The 18021-nt window shown below is 39.9% G+C and overlaps 1 long non-coding RNA gene across 1 annotated transcript; it reads left to right on the forward strand.

Moving 5' to 3' along the window:
* Positions 1-4254: 4254 nt before the first annotated feature.
* Positions 4255-12448, forward strand: LOC138762807 (uncharacterized). The gene is made up of 3 exons (XR_011357161.1): positions 4255-4415; positions 9829-9941; positions 12318-12448. It is a non-coding gene; the product is annotated as an uncharacterized lncRNA (long non-coding RNA).
* The last annotated feature ends 5573 nt before the right edge of the window (positions 12449-18021 follow it).

Below are 18021 nucleotides of genomic sequence, written 5' to 3' on the forward strand. Positions count from 1 at the left end.
ACATTGATTTTTCTTTGCTATCTAGAGCTGGAAGGCTTGGTTGGCTTTATTTCATCAGTTCTGTTAGGCTTTTGCAGACTGTATCCATATCTGCTATCATATAATTTACTCTGGAGTATTTTCTCTGAAGATGCTGCATCTTTTGACAACACCGTCCCCATGGTGGTATCATCCCCACTACCTACTGTTCTCTTTGTGATTTTTAAAAATTATTTATTATCTCAAGAATATTCTTCTAATTTATTTGTTCTTATTCTAAAGATGAGGATCATTTAAGAAACACAATTGTGTGTTTTCCCCTAGCAAAGAGAAGGAATAACAAAGATTGTCTGATCGATTAATAATGACAGCGTCACCTTGATTCAAAGACTCGGTTAGTGCAACACCATTACAGTGCCAGGGTCTCGACATTGCCTGCAAGGAGTTTGTCCGTTCTCCCAATGGGTTTCCTCCAGGGGCTTCAGTTTCCTCCCACTCTTCAAAAAAAAGTTCCATCATTAGTTTAGTTAAATTGGTAATGGGGTGGGGGGTGGGGGGAATGCGGCACAGGCTCATGGGCCGCAAGGGCTTGTAACCATGCTGTCGGTTTAAATCTGAATTTGGGTGTCATATTGCAAGGCTCATACCAAATGCCTGGAGCACACAGACAGCTGGTATAAGCATTGGCCATTAATGAAACTAAAACATAATAAAGTTCCTAATAACAAGGAGACATTAAGCAATAACAACAGACAATAACACTTTACAAACTTTGGGATTAAATTTTGCATTAGCCAGTTTTTCACACGGAAGAGTGGAGACCATTCGTCCTCTCTCCAAATACAGAGACTAGAGAAATTAATGATTTTTATTTTGTTCTCTTAGCTCCCTAGTTTACAGCAGGGGAACTGCCAGCGCTCTCACATTACACAAATAAGACGCAATTTGTTTGCTTTAATTCACTACTAGACATCCACTTTATGGTCCACATCTCTTTTTGTGCAATTCCTCTTTTTGTGTCATTCCTCCTTTTAAGGCCCATGTTCCTTTTTAAATTCACTAATAATGCGACTGAATGGTATTGCTAACCTCCAAGAACAATGATAAGGTTTGAACTCACTGATGGCATATAGAGTCGCCCTGGAAATCATGCCAGCCCTCTATTCAAATTGTACTAATTCATTCAGAACTACTCTCCATCTGTTGATATGTAAAATAACTTAGTTGGTGAGTACCTATTGAATAGCAAATTCACCTGTGGACAAAATTATGCAAACAAACAAGACTTCGGTTTATAGAGGTAAACCCCCATTTCATATACAAGTGTTCAAAAGAAAATGTGCACAAATACAGACAACAGATGGAAAACTAAATGGATGAAAGGTTAGCCTGACATACATCAATCTGCTGGGGAAAATCAACAGAACATGGAGGGAAATTTTCAGTCACCATTTCAGGTCAAAACCTTTCATCAGAACTGAAAGAGTGGAGGGGAAATAGCCAGTAAGCAGAGGCAAGGGGGAGGGGTGGGACAAAAGCGACAGGAGGATCATATTGAGGAGGTATTGATTGGCAGATAGAGCGAAGTGTGGGAGGGAATTTAATCTGTTAAATTAATGCAATTTAGAAGCTAGGTAAAGTGAAGGAAAACTGTCAAAAATGAACAGAGCATCCACAATTGATGCTTTACCTTAAACTACTCTCAAGCAAATCTGCAAGGTTATTTTACGTAGAATTAGATGACCATGATCATACGAGGAGTTGCAGATTTCAGATTTTTTTTACAGGCGAGGCTGAATTACCACTTACTGGTGGTGCAAAAAAATTGTACACAGCATATACATGTAAACAAATGAAGAACTGTAAACAGATAACAAATGTGAACAAACTGACTGTACAATACAGAGAGAATTTTTAAAAATCAATAAAGTGCTCAAGTAAGAGTCTTTAAAAGAGTACCTGATTGAGTTTGTCCTTCAACAAACTCAATCCGATGTCTTGTGACAAGGTTCAACCATTCTGGGGAAAAATTAAAATCTTTTTGGAAAAATTATTGGATTACCATTGGATCCAATAATTTTTTTGTGTTATACTGTATCTTTAGTCACTGGCTTAGGGTTGGATAAATTTTCAGATGGCGTTTGTTCATTTAGCTTTAGCGGTAGTGTGGAAAAGTATTGCGATTACATGGAAAGATAATGTGGAATTAAATATAGCCCGCTGGGACAATGAGCTGAGATCCTGTATTTATATGGAGAAAATAACATATAATTTGCATAATAATTATTCTTTTTTCGTTCAAATGTGGTCACCTTATTTGAAATTTATGGGTTTGGAAATACCTTAATTTTATCTATTGTAACTTGATATATCACACAGCGTATGTAATATTTTTGTTGCTCCCCTTGAGGGGTCTGTTGTGGGTGGTTGGGGGGGGGGGGGGCGTGTTTATTTTTGTTTATCTTCTTTGTTTGTTTTTATATATGTATTTTAAAATTATAAATAAAGTTTTTTAAAAAACCTCAATCTGATGGTGGAGGGGTAGGTACTGATCCTGAATTTGGTGGTGCCAGTTATGTGCATAGTATGGATCCTTGATAATTACTGCTGCTCTCCGATGGCAGCGTTCCCTGTAGATGTTCTCGATAGTGGGGAAGGCTTTGCCTGTGATATTCTGGGCTGTGTCCACTACCTTTTGCCGGGATTAATGCTCAGGGGTATGGGTGTTTCCATACCCGTCTGTGATGCAGCTGGTCAGCACACTTTCCACCACACATTTGTAGAAATTTTCCAGTGTTTCTGGTGTCACACCAAATCTCCACAAACTCCTGAGGAAGTACAGGTGCTGATGTGCTTTCTTCATGATGCCATTAGTGTGATGGGTCCAAGAAAGATCTTTTGAGATAGTGACTCCCAAGAACTTAAATTTTCTCACCCTCTCCACCTCTGATCCCCCAATGATCACTGGATTGTTTTCCTCTGGCTTTCCCTTCCCAAAGTCAACAATCAGCTCTTTAGTTTTGGTGACATTGAGTGCAAGGTTGCTGTGGGTGCACCATTCAGCCAAGTTTCAATCTTCTTCCTGTACACTGACTCATCCCCATCCTTTATACAACCCATTATCATGATCTCGTTGGCAAATTTGTTGATGGAGTTATTGTGGGACAGAGCCACACAGTGAAAGGTGTAAAGTAAGTGGAGCAGGGGGCTAAGAACGCAGCCCTGAGGCGCTCCGATACTGATGGAGATTGTGGAGGAGATGTTCTTGCCAATCCTCACTGATTGTGGTCTGGAGGTGAGGAAATCCAATCGAGAGTGGAGATGTAATACGATTATTTAATGAGAATGAGTTTATTGGGATATTCATTTTACAAAACACATATACACCAACATTCTTACCTGCTGCAGCTAAACATACTTTGTAAAAACACAACTATAAAAACAATTATAAATAAACAATGACTTAAAATAATTAAAAAGGGACAATAAATACAACAGTAAATACAACAGAAATACATGAATAATAAATATTCAAGAAACAATAATTAAAAACAATGACCTTTAAATTCAAATTAAACATCTTGCTGACAAGGAAAGCAGCAGAACAGGCTGATTAAAGCAAAGCCCACATGATGTTTGTAACTTAATGGGAATTGAGAAGCCATTTAATGAAGTTCTATTTTCAATAAACTGTAGGATACTGAAAAGGAAATTTGCGTAAATCTGTGTATCTTGAATAGCAGGTTTAGAGCGTAGATAAGGTAAGAATCTACAGACATTCTCTGAAGGGACTCTCTTTTCCTCTCTTTCTCTTATTGTTAACAGGGCCAGGCAGTGCCCATGGTGACTCTTTCCTTGGCTTACAGCAGACAAAAGTTGAAGTATATCATGTATATTACATTTTTATGTATTGTTACATGACAATAAAAGGAATCTTGAACTATATTTGAATTTCCCAACTGAAATCTAGAAAATAACAGCAGGAAAGTTGCCTTGGAACTGCCTAAAAATTGAGTTATTTCACTGCTCGATTATTTCACATTTTGTACAGTTCTGGCTGCTCTGTAACATAAACCTCATAAGGGTGGAAACAGGAACTATTAGCATGTTTAAACGCATTTTGTGCCATAGCCCATAAGGCTATGAACCAAGAAATGGGACAAGGGACACAAAGGTTGTCTGTGCACTCTAAATGTAATTCTAGAGCACAGGGCCTTGGCAGCTGAGGGCACAGCAGTTGGTGCTGGAGTAATTATGACTTCTCCTTTTCAGCTTTACACTGTGAGCTAATGAGGAGACAAGAGCCAAGCTGAGAACGGGAGCCAGGCTGCAAAGCAAGAACTGGGGGTTGTGAAGTGGTGCCAGCTGAACAGCCAATGCAGGGCTGCTTGAACCTGGGAGCCAGAGGCCAGACTGCTGAAGGCCAAGTGGGAGGGGTGAGTAGCAAAGAAGGAGGCAGTGGGCAAGGACATCCGAGCCTAAGCCCTTACGTGGGGGAGGAAGGGGGTGCACTGGATGCCTTTCATACCCAAGTAGGAGTCTAGTAGTCCATGGCTAGTCTCCATGGCCCACTTTTGCTGTGAAGCCTGCTTGCTAGTTCAAGTTCATTATCATCTGACTCTATAACTAGACGAAACAGCGTTTCTCTGGGCCAAGGTATGGTGGTAAGGTTGAGGCAGATATCCTTGACAAAGAACAATCCAAATATGTCTTATACAGTGGAATAAGTGGATGAAGTTACTCTGAACTCAACAGCTGTGAAGGCGGACGAAGGCTGCAACAAATCCATCAGCTCCAATTGTCTTGGTTTCCATGCCATTGAAATTAGTTGGTTGATTTGTGAAGTATCGTGTACTTCTTGGAGTCCAACATCAAGTACACGTTAAACAACTACATGCAGACATCTTCGGTCTGTGGGCCAATCTTCTCAGAGCGCATAAATAGATCAACGCAACAAAGGCCATCATTCTCGACCTCGAGGGGTAGCCATGATGATATTATATATGTGTATATCCACAGAACTATAGAACACAAACAGGACTTTTGCTAGCCTTTCCAGTCCGTGCCGAACCATTTTTTTTTGCCTAGTCCAACTGACCTGCACTCAGTTCATAGTCGTCTAGACCTCTCCCATCCATGAACTTGTCCAAATTCCTCTTTTTTTTGGAATATTTTGTTTAAAAGTTTTCCAAACGTGTATGATGGTATATAACACCTTCCACCTGTAAACGCCCCTTCCCCAAATCCCCCACTCTCAGAATAATCAGTGTGAGAATAAAAGGTAGCTATATAAAAAAAAAATTAAAAAGAGAAGAGACTTTCAGGATTGCACAGAGGAATCTCTTCCAACATACCTACTTTACCAAAATCTTTTAATATATTCCAGAGATTTCTCATGGGTTCAGAGAAGCCCAACATTATGAATTTAAATCTACTAAATGGGTATACGGGTGCCAAATTTGTAAAAACATAACATATTTATTTCTTGATTTATATGTAATGTTTTTTTCTAAAAGGATACAGCTTTGAATTTCTGCATTCCATTGTGCCATACTCAAGTGGGTATCTGATTTCCAAGTAACTGCAATACATTTTCTTGCCACTGCTAATGGAATTTTAACAAACTCTAATTGGTATATTTCTAATTTTAATTTAGGTCTTGTTCCTTCAACATTTCCTAATGAAAATAAATCTGGGTTTTGCAGAAACATGACATCTGTAACTTGTTCCAAAACGTTTGCTAATTCCAACCAAAAAAGTCTTACCTTGGTACAAGATCAAGTTGAACGTAAAAAAAAAGCTTCTATTTCTTTCTTTTTTGAATATTTTATTTTAGTTTTATGACCAAATGAGTATCAATAATTAACCATCTCAAATATATAAAATAAATGAAAAGGAATCGTTGATACTGATTGTTCAAATTTCCAAAGAAAAGACCCCATCCATCCTCCCCCAAACAAAAACCCCTTGAGAAGAAAAGGAAGAAGAAAAGAACAGAAAGAAATAATAAAGAAATAGAATGAATGAGGAAAGAAAGAAAAAGGAACAGTTGGTATCCAGAATCCATTTCAGAAATCAATGCAATGGCCCAGAAAGTGCACCAATGCTTCTATTTCATCAGAAAAGGGATGAAGGAAAGAGAGGGAGGTGGAGAAGGGGATTCATGGAAACTGGAGAAGCCACTATTGATACCATCTCTGGTGGGAGACTACCAAGATGGAATACAGGATGTGTTTCCTCCAAATTTACAAGTGGCCTCAATTTGTAAGGCCACAGACAGACATGTCAGTGTGGCAACTGAGTGTTAAATTGAAGTGGTTGGCCGACCCACTATTATCAGATGCCTGGATTAACCTCAACTTACTAAAATTATGCTGCCTTCACTCCATACCAACTGATATCTACCTGTAACTTGGACTCATGTACTGCGTCTTACTTGCGGAACTATGAATAGAATGTTTACTGGTCTGCTTGCAAAACAACCTAAAATCACTGCATTTCTGATACATGTGACAATAAACATGTGGAAAACTGAGGTCCTCCATCAGCCAGCTCCCCACCATGACCACCAGCACCCCCACATCTCCATCGGGCACACAGAACTAAAAATGGTCAACCAGTTTACCTACGTCGGCTGCACCATTTCATCTGATGCAAGGATCGACAACGAGATAGACAACAGACTCGCCAAGGCAAATAACACCTTTGGAAGACTAGACAAAAGAGTCTGGAAAAACAACCACCTGAAGAAACACACAAAGATCAGCATGTACAGAGCCGTTGTCATACCCACACTCCTGTTCGGCTCCGAATCATGGGTCCTCTACCGGCATCACCTACGGCTCCTAGAACGCTTCCATCAGTGCTGTCTCCACTCCATCCTCAACATTCATTGGAATGACTTCATCACCAACATCGAAGTACTTGAGCTGGCAGAGTCCGCAAGCATCGAATCCATGCTGCTGAAGACCCAACTGCGCTGGGTGGGTCACGTCTCCAGAATGGAGGACCATCGCCTTCCCAAGATCGTGTTCTATGGCGAGCTCTCCACTGGCCACCGAGACAGAGGTGCACCAAAGAAGAGGTACAAGGACTGCTTAAAGAAATCTCTTGGTGCCTGCCACATTGGCCATCGCCAGTGGGCTGATATCACCACCAACCGTGCATCTTGGCACCTCACATTTCGGCGGGCAGCAACCTCCTTTGAAAAAGACCGCAGAGCCCACCTCACTGGCAAAAGACAAAGGAGGAAAAACCCAACACCCAACCCCAGCCCACCAATTTTCCCTTGCAACCGCTGCAACCGTGCCTGCCTGTCACGCATCGGACTTGTCAGCCACCAACGAGCCTGCAGCAGACGTGGACATAGCCCTCCATAAATCTTCGTCCGCGAAGCCAAGCCAAAGAAAGAAAGAAAGAAAAAAAAAGACTATAAACTTAAACTTAAGCTTGAGTTTAGAGAGAAGACTTGACAAAGTTGAGGAAGGTGCAAAATATTTCAGAGATACAGAAATTACAAAACAATTCACATGATGGCTTCAGTTTTATATTTCCCTGATTTCTGAAAAATCAGCTCTACCTTCATGTTGACCAATGCAAAGCCACGAGTTTGGAGATTTAGGCTCTCTTCCAATTACTTGTGTACATAAACCAATCCCAAATCAGGTAAAATGCATCATCCGACTTGACGCCGTATCATCAGGAGGACTTGGTGATAAACTGATTTAGAACATTATTATGTTGCACTTTAAGCCAAGGTTCAAATTCAGTTTGTATTGACTGAGTCAAATTAGATTTGGGGTCATAAACCATATGAACATATAAATTATTAGCAAAAGTAGGACACGCAGCCCCTTCAGCCTTTTCTGTCTTGTAATAAGATCACGGCTGGTCTGATTGTAATCTAAATGCTGCATTCATGTCTTACAAGGATAAATTTGGACAAATTAGCATTTTGTTCACTGGGGTTTAGGAAAGTGAGAGGGGATTTGATTATCCACAAAAGAAAACCACCCAGCAAATTAAGACATGGTTTATTTGGATCTTCTCAACATTGGAAACCAATGTAAGATTTGGTAACTGCTTTAAATTAACTTTACTTACAACACGGTAGAAGCCAAATCCGGCCATTTAATCCTATGCCACCCTATTAACTTTCCAACCCTGTACCTTTTGGAGGGTGGAAGGAAACCTGGAGTACCTGGGGAAAACCCATGCAGGTCACAAGGCGAACATACAAAGTCATTACAGACAGTGCCGGATTCGAACCCGGGTCACTGGGAATGCAATAGCTAACCACTACACTAACCCTGCTGCCTGATTTTTAGATTTAACTCAGGAGAACTGATTTTAGTCTGCTTCTTCTTACATGCTGAGCACTTACAGCACTTCCTGTTTTATTTTAAATTTCTGGTGTCTACTTTATTTTATTTTTGGATTGGTGAATTGTTGCTCTAACTGTGAAAGTATTTAACTACCAATGTAGAATCTTGGTTAGATCACAGTTCCATGCCAGCTCTGGGCAAAGGATCTGGGCAAAGGGATTACTTAAATTGGTATGTGAGTGGAAAGAAAAAGTTTGAGAACCACTGGTTTGGACAATGAGGCTGTAATCGATTTGGATGTGAGATTTGGGAAAGAGTTTGATTGTTTGTGTATATAATAACTTTTAGAAAAATCATTTTAAATTTAGACATACAGCACGGTAACGGGTCCTTCCAGCCCATGAGCTCATGCTGCCCAATTACACCCAATTGTCCAAAAGCACATATGTTTTGAAGGGTGGAAGGAAGCTGGAGCATCTGCAGGAAACTCACGTAGACACTGGGCTAACAGACAAACTCTTTATTGACAGCAGTAGAATCCAACTCGGGTCACTGGCGCTGTAGTAGCATTGTGCTAACCGCTATTCTAACGGTGCCGCCCAACTTGAATCAAATAAAGCGCAATTCTGAAGAAGATTTACAGAATGGATGCTGAGTGGATGTTTCCTCTTGTGTGCTATTTAGAATTAGATAGAACCATTTCAGAAAAGAAGGTTGCCTAAAGATCAGGAGGAATTTCTTCTCTCAAAGGGTCTGGAAACTTTGGCGTTCTCTTCCAGAGGGTTGTGGAGGCAGTGTCACTGAATTTATTTCATGGCCTGTGTCACGTAGATAGATGGTTGAAAATGTTGAGTGTCAGAAGATGAGTTCAGTAATGCAAGATACCCAACCATTGATCTATCCTACAGACGTATATGGTTGGCCCATGAGGCTTTCTGATCAATTGTCATCCCTGAGATGTTGATAATGGGGATCATTGGTAAATGCACTGAAGGTCAAGGGCAAGTGGTTGGGCTTCATTTTCAGTCTGGGCACCTTCCAACCAAATGGCATTAACATTGACTTCAGTTTCTGTTAAACCTATCCTCCCCATTTCTTCCCCTGTCATCTTCCCCCCCCCCCCTCACTCTCTCTTCCCTTTTCTCTCTGTCTCCTTTCACATAGCCAAAATCTTGTTTTTGCCCTTATCATATCCAGTTAACACCTTTTAATGGTTTGCACTCCTCTCCCTGCTATTCTTCCTGTTCTTTGCTTATACCTTGAGGAAGGGCTCTGACCCGAAACGTCAGTAATATATCTTTACCTCCTATGGGCGCTGCACAACCAGCTGAGCTCCTCCAGCATTTCCATGTGTTTTTACTACAATCACAGCACCTGCAGACTTTCATGTTGCACACAGGACGTTGGTCTTGCTCATACTGGAGATGGTCATTTCTTGGCATTTTAAATTGGGCAAATGTAATTTGCCACTTGTGAGGTAATGCTGAATTTGCCCTCATTCTTGTTGCATCCATCATTTGTTTAGGAATTATCGATGAAACATAACATGGTGCAATCTTCAAACATCCCCACATGAGAGAAGGTCATTGAAGGATCCGATGAAGATGATACCAGCACAGCAAACCCTATGATCCATCAGTGAGTACAATGGAGAATTAAATACTCCAACAGTAACACAACTTTATAGGAAGCATGAAGTATACACAAGGAAAAATCTTTTAGAGCTTCTACACATGTGGAAAATATCAGCAAACTTACCTTTCCATCACCACCTCGATGGCTTGAATTTAATACAAATTTTAATCAAATTACGTGGAAGGTATCAAGATGTCCTCTGAGCACAACAGCTCCAAGTCTGTTTATTCTCCATGTTCCTTCCTTAAATATAAAAAACGTTTAACTTTTTCTGCCAAATTACACGCAATTGACCTACAACCCCCAGTAGGTTTTGAAGGCTGGGTGGAAACCAGAACACCCAGAGGAAACCTACACAGATACGGGGAGAATGTACAAACTTCTTACAGTCAACACCAAATTCAAAGCCCAGTTGCTGGCTCTGGAACAGCATTGAGCTAACTGCCACACTAACTGTGCAACCCCAATCAGCAGATCCTTGTGCTATTTTGTTTCTAATCTTCTTTTATTTTTTTTTGTGGTAAAAAAACGTTACCTCAGTATCTCCTTGCATTAATGAATTTACATCGTCATCAGTTGGAAAGTGGAGAAACTTTTCCTTATCAGATAACTGGACACTAAATGATTATCTTATTTATGGCTGATGACAAGTGCAAATATGGTCTCCAAAAGCACTCTTCTGAAACCCTTAATAATCATTAAGACTCCTTATTATATCACTCCTCTGCCTTCTCACTTCTGGAGAAGACAACACCAGTGTCTTCATTCTGTGTTGATAACTATAAATGTCTGATCCTGCCTCACCCATGTAAATATTTCCACTGCTTTTTCATTAGTACTTTCATTTCCTTTTTATACTTTTGAAGCCAAATGGTGTAGCAATAATGGAACAAAGTCTTTGCAGATGCACTAAATAAACAGAGTTTGAGAGGTGAACAAAACCAAAGATGGATTTACAGATAAATTTGCTTAAAGATGCATCAGATCTAGGTAACATACCATGAATGGTACCTAGAATATATTAGACCATAAGAATGAACAGAAATAGGCTATTCAGCTCATTAAGTCTGCCTTGCCATTTAATCATATGTTGATCCATTTTCCTATGCAGCCCCACTGCCCAGCCTTCTCCCCATAACCTTTGATGCCCTGGCTAATCAAGAACCTATCAATCTCCATCTTAAATACACCCAATGACTTGGCCTCCACAATTGCCTGTGGCAACAAATTCCATAGATTTCCCACCCTCTGGGTGAAGAAATTCCTACACATTTCTGTTCTAAGTGGACACCCTTCAATCCCAAAGTTGTGCCCTCTTGTCCGAGGCTCCTCCACCATGGGAAACAAAATTATTGACGACTCTGTGGTATTGTAATGTTCTTTGGTTTAGAAATTACGTTCACACAAAAAAAAAATGAAAGGTTCTATGTAAACAGTGCATGGGTTTTTTTGTTCGGACATCTCTCGTGTTTCCCCCACACCTTTATGAAGGGCTCAAGGTGATAGATCTTCACCTTTGCTACATAAAGGCACTGTTTGACCTGCTGAGTTTCTCCAGCATTTGTGTATTTTTTTTCACTTTACCACGGTGTCAACAGAACCCTGTGTTTTATCAATGCATGGGTTATGGTTGCTTTGGAAACTAAAGATAATTAAAAGGCAAGCAAAAATTAATAACAGATGTACAACTTCAATGTGTACTAAATTGCAATTGGTTATACAATTATTCTGAAGGAAATCAGTCAAACTCTTATGAATTTGAAAATCTTCATTTTTCATTAATAATAGAAAGATCATGACATGCCATGGTTTAAATTTAAATTTAAAATTTAGACATTTAGACATACAGCATGGTAACAGGACTTTAAGGCCCCTGAACCCGTGCCGCCCAATTGCATCCAATTGACCTACAACCTCAGTACGTTTTGAACGGTAGAAGGATTTAGGAGCACCAGTGGAAACCCATACAGACACATGGAGAAAGAACTATCTTTTTACAGACAGCGCGGAATCTGAAACCCTGTCTTGACTGCTGGTGTTGAAACGGCATTGTGCTAACTGTGTCACCCAGACCGTTTAGCAGAGGAAAACAATGTTCAACTCAGTCCCAATATGCCACGGTTTAACGTAGCAAATTCACATATAATGCATACTTTCATTGTCTGGCTCAAAAGTTGGGGCTTAATATGTCTTTTCAAGATTCAAGTCATGTGATTGCATTTTTTTAATAATATCTAAATTATTACCCAAATTATTGACGTATTCAATAATGCATTACGAGATGTGGCACTGTGATAATGGTTCAGCACTGGGGATCAATATGCATTGCATCTCTTCATTTAAGCTATTATTGTCTGCCTTTTTTTTTACAATGCTCAGTTAAGTACTGGAGATGGAATGAAAACTTGCAGAATGCAATGAAGCCCTGGTGGCCCATAAAGCACACTACTTTTATATCTGTGCTCTACCGAGAAGTCGAGCTGCAGCTGTTCTCAACCAATTGTTGGCTTTATTGCACTATCCAGAGCAGCCCCAGACAGATGCAATCTGTCCTTCCATGTAACAATAAAGCTGTTATAACAGACCCCACATTGATGTACTTCATCAATATCTGTTTTGTTTAATAGCAGGACACATGCAAAGTGAAAATTGCACCATCGTAAGTAGTTTTAGTTTTCTTCCTACCGTTCTTTACCATTTGCGGCAGAAATAATGAAAAAGAAAGGAATCATCTCACAAACCTTTGAGCAGCAGTCAGCGGTTAAGGGCCTGTCTTGGATCCATTTGGGCGATTAAACGGCTGTCATCCTGAAAATTACATCAAGGAAGCAACTTGTGAGCAATAAAATTATTTAGAAAACGGGATTCTTCCTTGAAGGCTTCCTGATTGAGTCAAAGGTAGGGGCCGTAAAGAAAGTGGTGTGATGGGTTTTTTTTTCACATTCCCAGACTCGATATTGAGTTCCTATTTTTCTCGAAAAACATGTCTACACTTCAAACATTAGAAATTAACAGCATGATTGATATTTATTTTCCATTTTGATATTAAGTAGTCATTCTGCTTAAATGCTACTCTGCAACTGACATGTTGTTTCCCCTTATTCATATCTCAACTTTTTAAATGGCATATCTAAATGTTGTAAATCTAGTTATAGTTTATTCCAAGCACAATAGATTTCTTCTACACTTCAATTGTTGCACAACTGGTGTGGGACTGGGACTCAGGTCTATTTCAAAAGAATTGGCAGAAGAAACTTCATCCTAATAAAATGATATTACGTTTTGGGAAAACTTAATGACAAATCAGATGCGACTCTTTGATCTACAAGCACCAGAGGAAAGAGAAAAACAGCAACACAAGATCTTCTTGGATGAAGGCCAGCAAGGAATGACACCGAGTGAAAAGCACATTTTCATACATCAGTGACAGAGCCATTTTGTAGGGCATTGCACCTTGCAAACATCAAGGCATTACCCATATACCCATTTACCCATATACACATATACCCATATAACCATATACCCATATACCCATAAACCCATATACCCATATACCCATATAACCATATACCCATATACCCATATACCCATATAACCATATACCCATATAACCATATACCCATATACCCATATACCCATATAACCATATACACATATACCCATATAACCATATACACATATACCCATATAACCATATACCCATATACCCATATACCCATATACCCATATAACCATATAACCATATACCCATATAATCATATAACCATATACCCATATAACCATATACCCATATACCCATATACCCATATAACCATATACACATATACCCATATAACCATATACACATATACCCATATAACCATATACCCATATACCCATATACCCATATGCCCATATACCCATATAACCATATACCCATATACCCATATACCCATATACCCATATAACCATATACCCATATAACCATATACCCATATACCCATATAATCATATAACCATATACCCATATAACCATATACCCAAATAACCATATACCCATATAACCATATACACATAGACCCATATAACCATATACACATATACCCATATAACCATATACACATATACCCATATACCCATATACCCAGATAACCATATACCCATATACCCATATAACCATATACCCATATAACCATATACCCATATAACCATATACACATATACCCATATAACCATATACACATATACCCATATAACCATATACCCATATAACCATATACCCATATAACCATATACCCATATACCCATATAACCATATACCCATATAACCATATACCCATATACCCATATAACCATATAACCATATACCCATATACCCATATACCCATATACCCATATAACCATATACCCATATAACCATATACCCATATACCCATATAACCATATACCCATATACCCATATACCCATATAACCATATACCCATATAATCATATAATCATATACCCATATAACCATATACCCATATACCCATATACCCATATAGCTATATACCTATATACCCATATAATCATATACCCATATAACCATATACCCATATACCCATATAACCATATAACCACTTACAGCACAGAACAGGCCAGTCGGCCCTACTAGTCCATTCATAGAAAATAATCTGATCATAAGTTCTTCAGAGTTGCCTGTGATAGACTGCTGCAATGTTGCCAGAAGGGTGACAGAAACCATATGCGCATGGAAGGTTACTGAAAAAGTATCTGCCAAAGTTACAGTGGCAACTCCAGGGAGGCATCCATTCTGGAAATATTAAGAGTGCAAATAGTCAATAGTCAATAGTCACGCTTATCTAAATACTGGCTTATCTAAATACTCCCACCATTTTGCTAACATTCAGGTTAATGGAGTCATTTTAAAAGTCTGAGAGTAGATTCAATTGCCCTTGTTGTAGGCAATGTTAGATCAGCCCTGAGAGCAGACACTGCATTGTTTATTTTATCTACTGAAGGAGGTTTGGATCTGGAGCTCGGGTTCCTAATGGTTTGGACTGAAGTCTGTATGATTGCGGAGGGTGCTGCAGCGCTGGAGGCGAATCCACGGACACTCGGAGTCTCTGACGGGACTCTCTTTTGCTTCTCTTTTTCTAACTGTAAGAGGCACCTCAGGCAATTTCCGCCGATAGCGAATCTGTCTGCCGTAAAGCAAATTCCATGTAATATTGCACTGCCGTTATTGCATGGCAATCATGGAATCTTGAATCTTGTACTGTGGTAACAACATCAACTCTCCAATCTTGTCCCATTTACAGACAGAGAAGGAATAGTCAACTGGTGGTTTTAGTGAAACCAGTCTTGACACACTTCTCCTCCTGCTGCTTTAGGAAAGCAACAAACACAAGACTAAGTGACTTAGGAGCTGTATTAGGCCATTCAGCCCATGAAGTCTGTTCCACCATTCAAATCATGGGTGACATATATTTGCTTTCAGCCCCTTTCTCCCCAGAACCTTTGATGTCCTTACTAATCAAGCAACCTATCAACCTCTGCTTTAAATATATCCAGGCAGCATCCTGGGAAATCTCTTCTGCACCTTCTCCATAGCTTCCACATCCTTCCTATGAAGAGGTGTCCAGAACTGAACACTATATTCCAAGTGTGGTCTCATCAGAGATTTATAGAGATAGAACATTAATTCAAGTTCATGGGAATAAGCATTTCCAATGACCTGTCCTGGGACTTGCACGTCAACGAAACGGTACAAATCCTTGGTCTCTGCAACTGAATCTTTAATTTCCTTTTTGAAAGACCACTCTCAGTAGAAACTGACTATCAGCACAAGCACCTCAAGAATGCGTGCTTAGCCCTCTGCTTTCTCACCCATGACTGTGTGGCCAGGCACAAGTCCAAAGCTATTAACATATTTGCTGATGACACCACAGTTGTCGGTGTAATCAAAATGGCAATGAGGAAGCCTACAGGAGGGAGACAGATCAGCTCATTGAGAGGTGTCACACCAACAACCTTGCACTCAACGTTAGCAAACCCAAGGAGATGATTGTGGACTTCAGGAATAAGTCAGGGGGAAATGACCCAGTCCTCATCGAGGGCTCAGTAGTGGAGAGGGTCAAAAACTTTAAATTCCTGGGTGTCACATCTTCGAGGATCTGTCCTGGAGCCTCCATGTTTTTGCAGTCATGAAGAAGGCTCACCAGCATCTCTACTTTGTGAGACGTTTGAGAAGATTCAGTATGTCACTGAAGACTCAAAAACCTCTACAGGTGTACTGTGGAGAGCCTTCAGGATTGTGTCATTGTCTGGTATGGAGTGCCAACGCTCCGGTCAAGAACAAAACTCCAGAGGGTTGTAAACTTGCAACATCACTGGCATCAGACTTCACTCCATCGAGGTCATCTATAAGAATTGGTGTCTTAAGAACACCAACCTAAGTTAGACTTTTAGTTAATGTAATCCAACGGCTCCACAGCTCGAAAGAAATCTAAAGTACAAACAGAAAGTATATTGTAATCTACAAACTGAAGCAATAGCAGCCAACTCTGATGGCATATATACAATGTTTCACTGACTGAATAACAGTTATTGGAAGATGCTGGTATTTTATACCTCAGTGTTTAAACCTGCTTTTACAATATCTGCTGAGATTTGGATTTCTGATTATCTGTGGTGACATATTGTGATCGTATCATTTTAACACCATCAACAAAAGTGTATTTGCTTAACTTGATCAGTCATTGATCAGAGACCCACTGGTAATGCTGTATTGTGGTGATTAAGCTGGGGAGTCAAGTCAAAGCTATTGTCATCTGATGGAGCAGCGCTCTCCAGTCCTCGGTGAAGAACATGCAGACACACAACCAGACAAAAAATACATATGCAGGACAAGTATTCATGTACACAAATAAATATCGTTTCTTGGATAAGAGAGTCTCAGTTGGTTGGTGTGAGCCAGCATTGTCTTCCCACTGCCCGTGGGAAGAAGCTGCTCCTCAGCCTGGTGATGGCTGGCTCTGACACTCCTGTTTCTCTTTCCCAACAGGAGTAGCTGAATAATGCTGTGTGCTGGGTGAAAGGGATTCTCAAAGACTTTTTGCACCCTCATCAGGTTTTGATTCTGGTAGATCATGTCAATGGGGGCGGGGGGGGGAGGGGAGTGTGGTGGGGCAACCATGTGATGCAGCCTGCCAGGACGCTATCGATAGAACTCCTGCAATGCAAAGTTTGAGATACTATTGGAGGGGAAAGGTGCACTTTCCTTTGTCAGCACCATGTCAATAGCAAGCATTTCTAGTTGGTAAGACACTGTATAAAGCTCTGCCCCATAAATGTGCCTGAGCTATTTTCTGTGCCATATCAACCAGTAGCAATAAAAAAAAAGGAATGTGAGATAGAAGGTGGTTTGTGAGAAAGGGAAAGTAGTACTTCCAGCTGCACTTGTACATTTCCAAAACACACTGCAACATTCTCGTACCCTATCTGAATTAAAATGCCAGTTAGTCTTGAATTATGGGCAGTTTTGTGTTGTGAAATCATCCTCACAATAAATTGAATTGATACTGTCTAGAGAAGAGACTTTAATTCAATCAGCCAAGGCTAGATTAAAACCAAAAACCCAGAGGCAGAAAAATTCCCTGACTTTAACCCACCACACCAACAAAAACCAGAAATAAATGATTGTAAGCAGAAATGTCATCTCATCGGATTCAGCTCAGCACCTAATTCTATGTTCACCCTGCAGTAGTTGTTACAGCGAATTACTAACCTGAGTTCTTCATTCCACAGACCTGTACATTTTACTTCTCTTCTGAGATACAACAGCCAGAAGTGGGGATCCTCAGGATAACATTCTTTTTCCCCAAAAGGTTTGCTTTCTGGAAAAAAATTGAGGGTACACAATTTCAAGCTGAACACAGATAAATTCAGATTTGCTGGATCGTGTGGGAAGTCAGAGAAACATTAAATTAAATGTTATTGAATTTAGCCTGTTTAATCGCATAATAATGCTGACACATTCAATTGACCTAAAAATGTTTTGCTACTGATTTTTGTTTGTACTCAGCATCTGATGCCCCTCATG

Source organism: Narcine bancroftii, chromosome 5, assembly GCF_036971445.1.
Source record: "Narcine bancroftii isolate sNarBan1 chromosome 5, sNarBan1.hap1, whole genome shotgun sequence".
NCBI lineage: Eukaryota > Metazoa > Chordata > Chondrichthyes > Torpediniformes > Narcinidae > Narcine > Narcine bancroftii.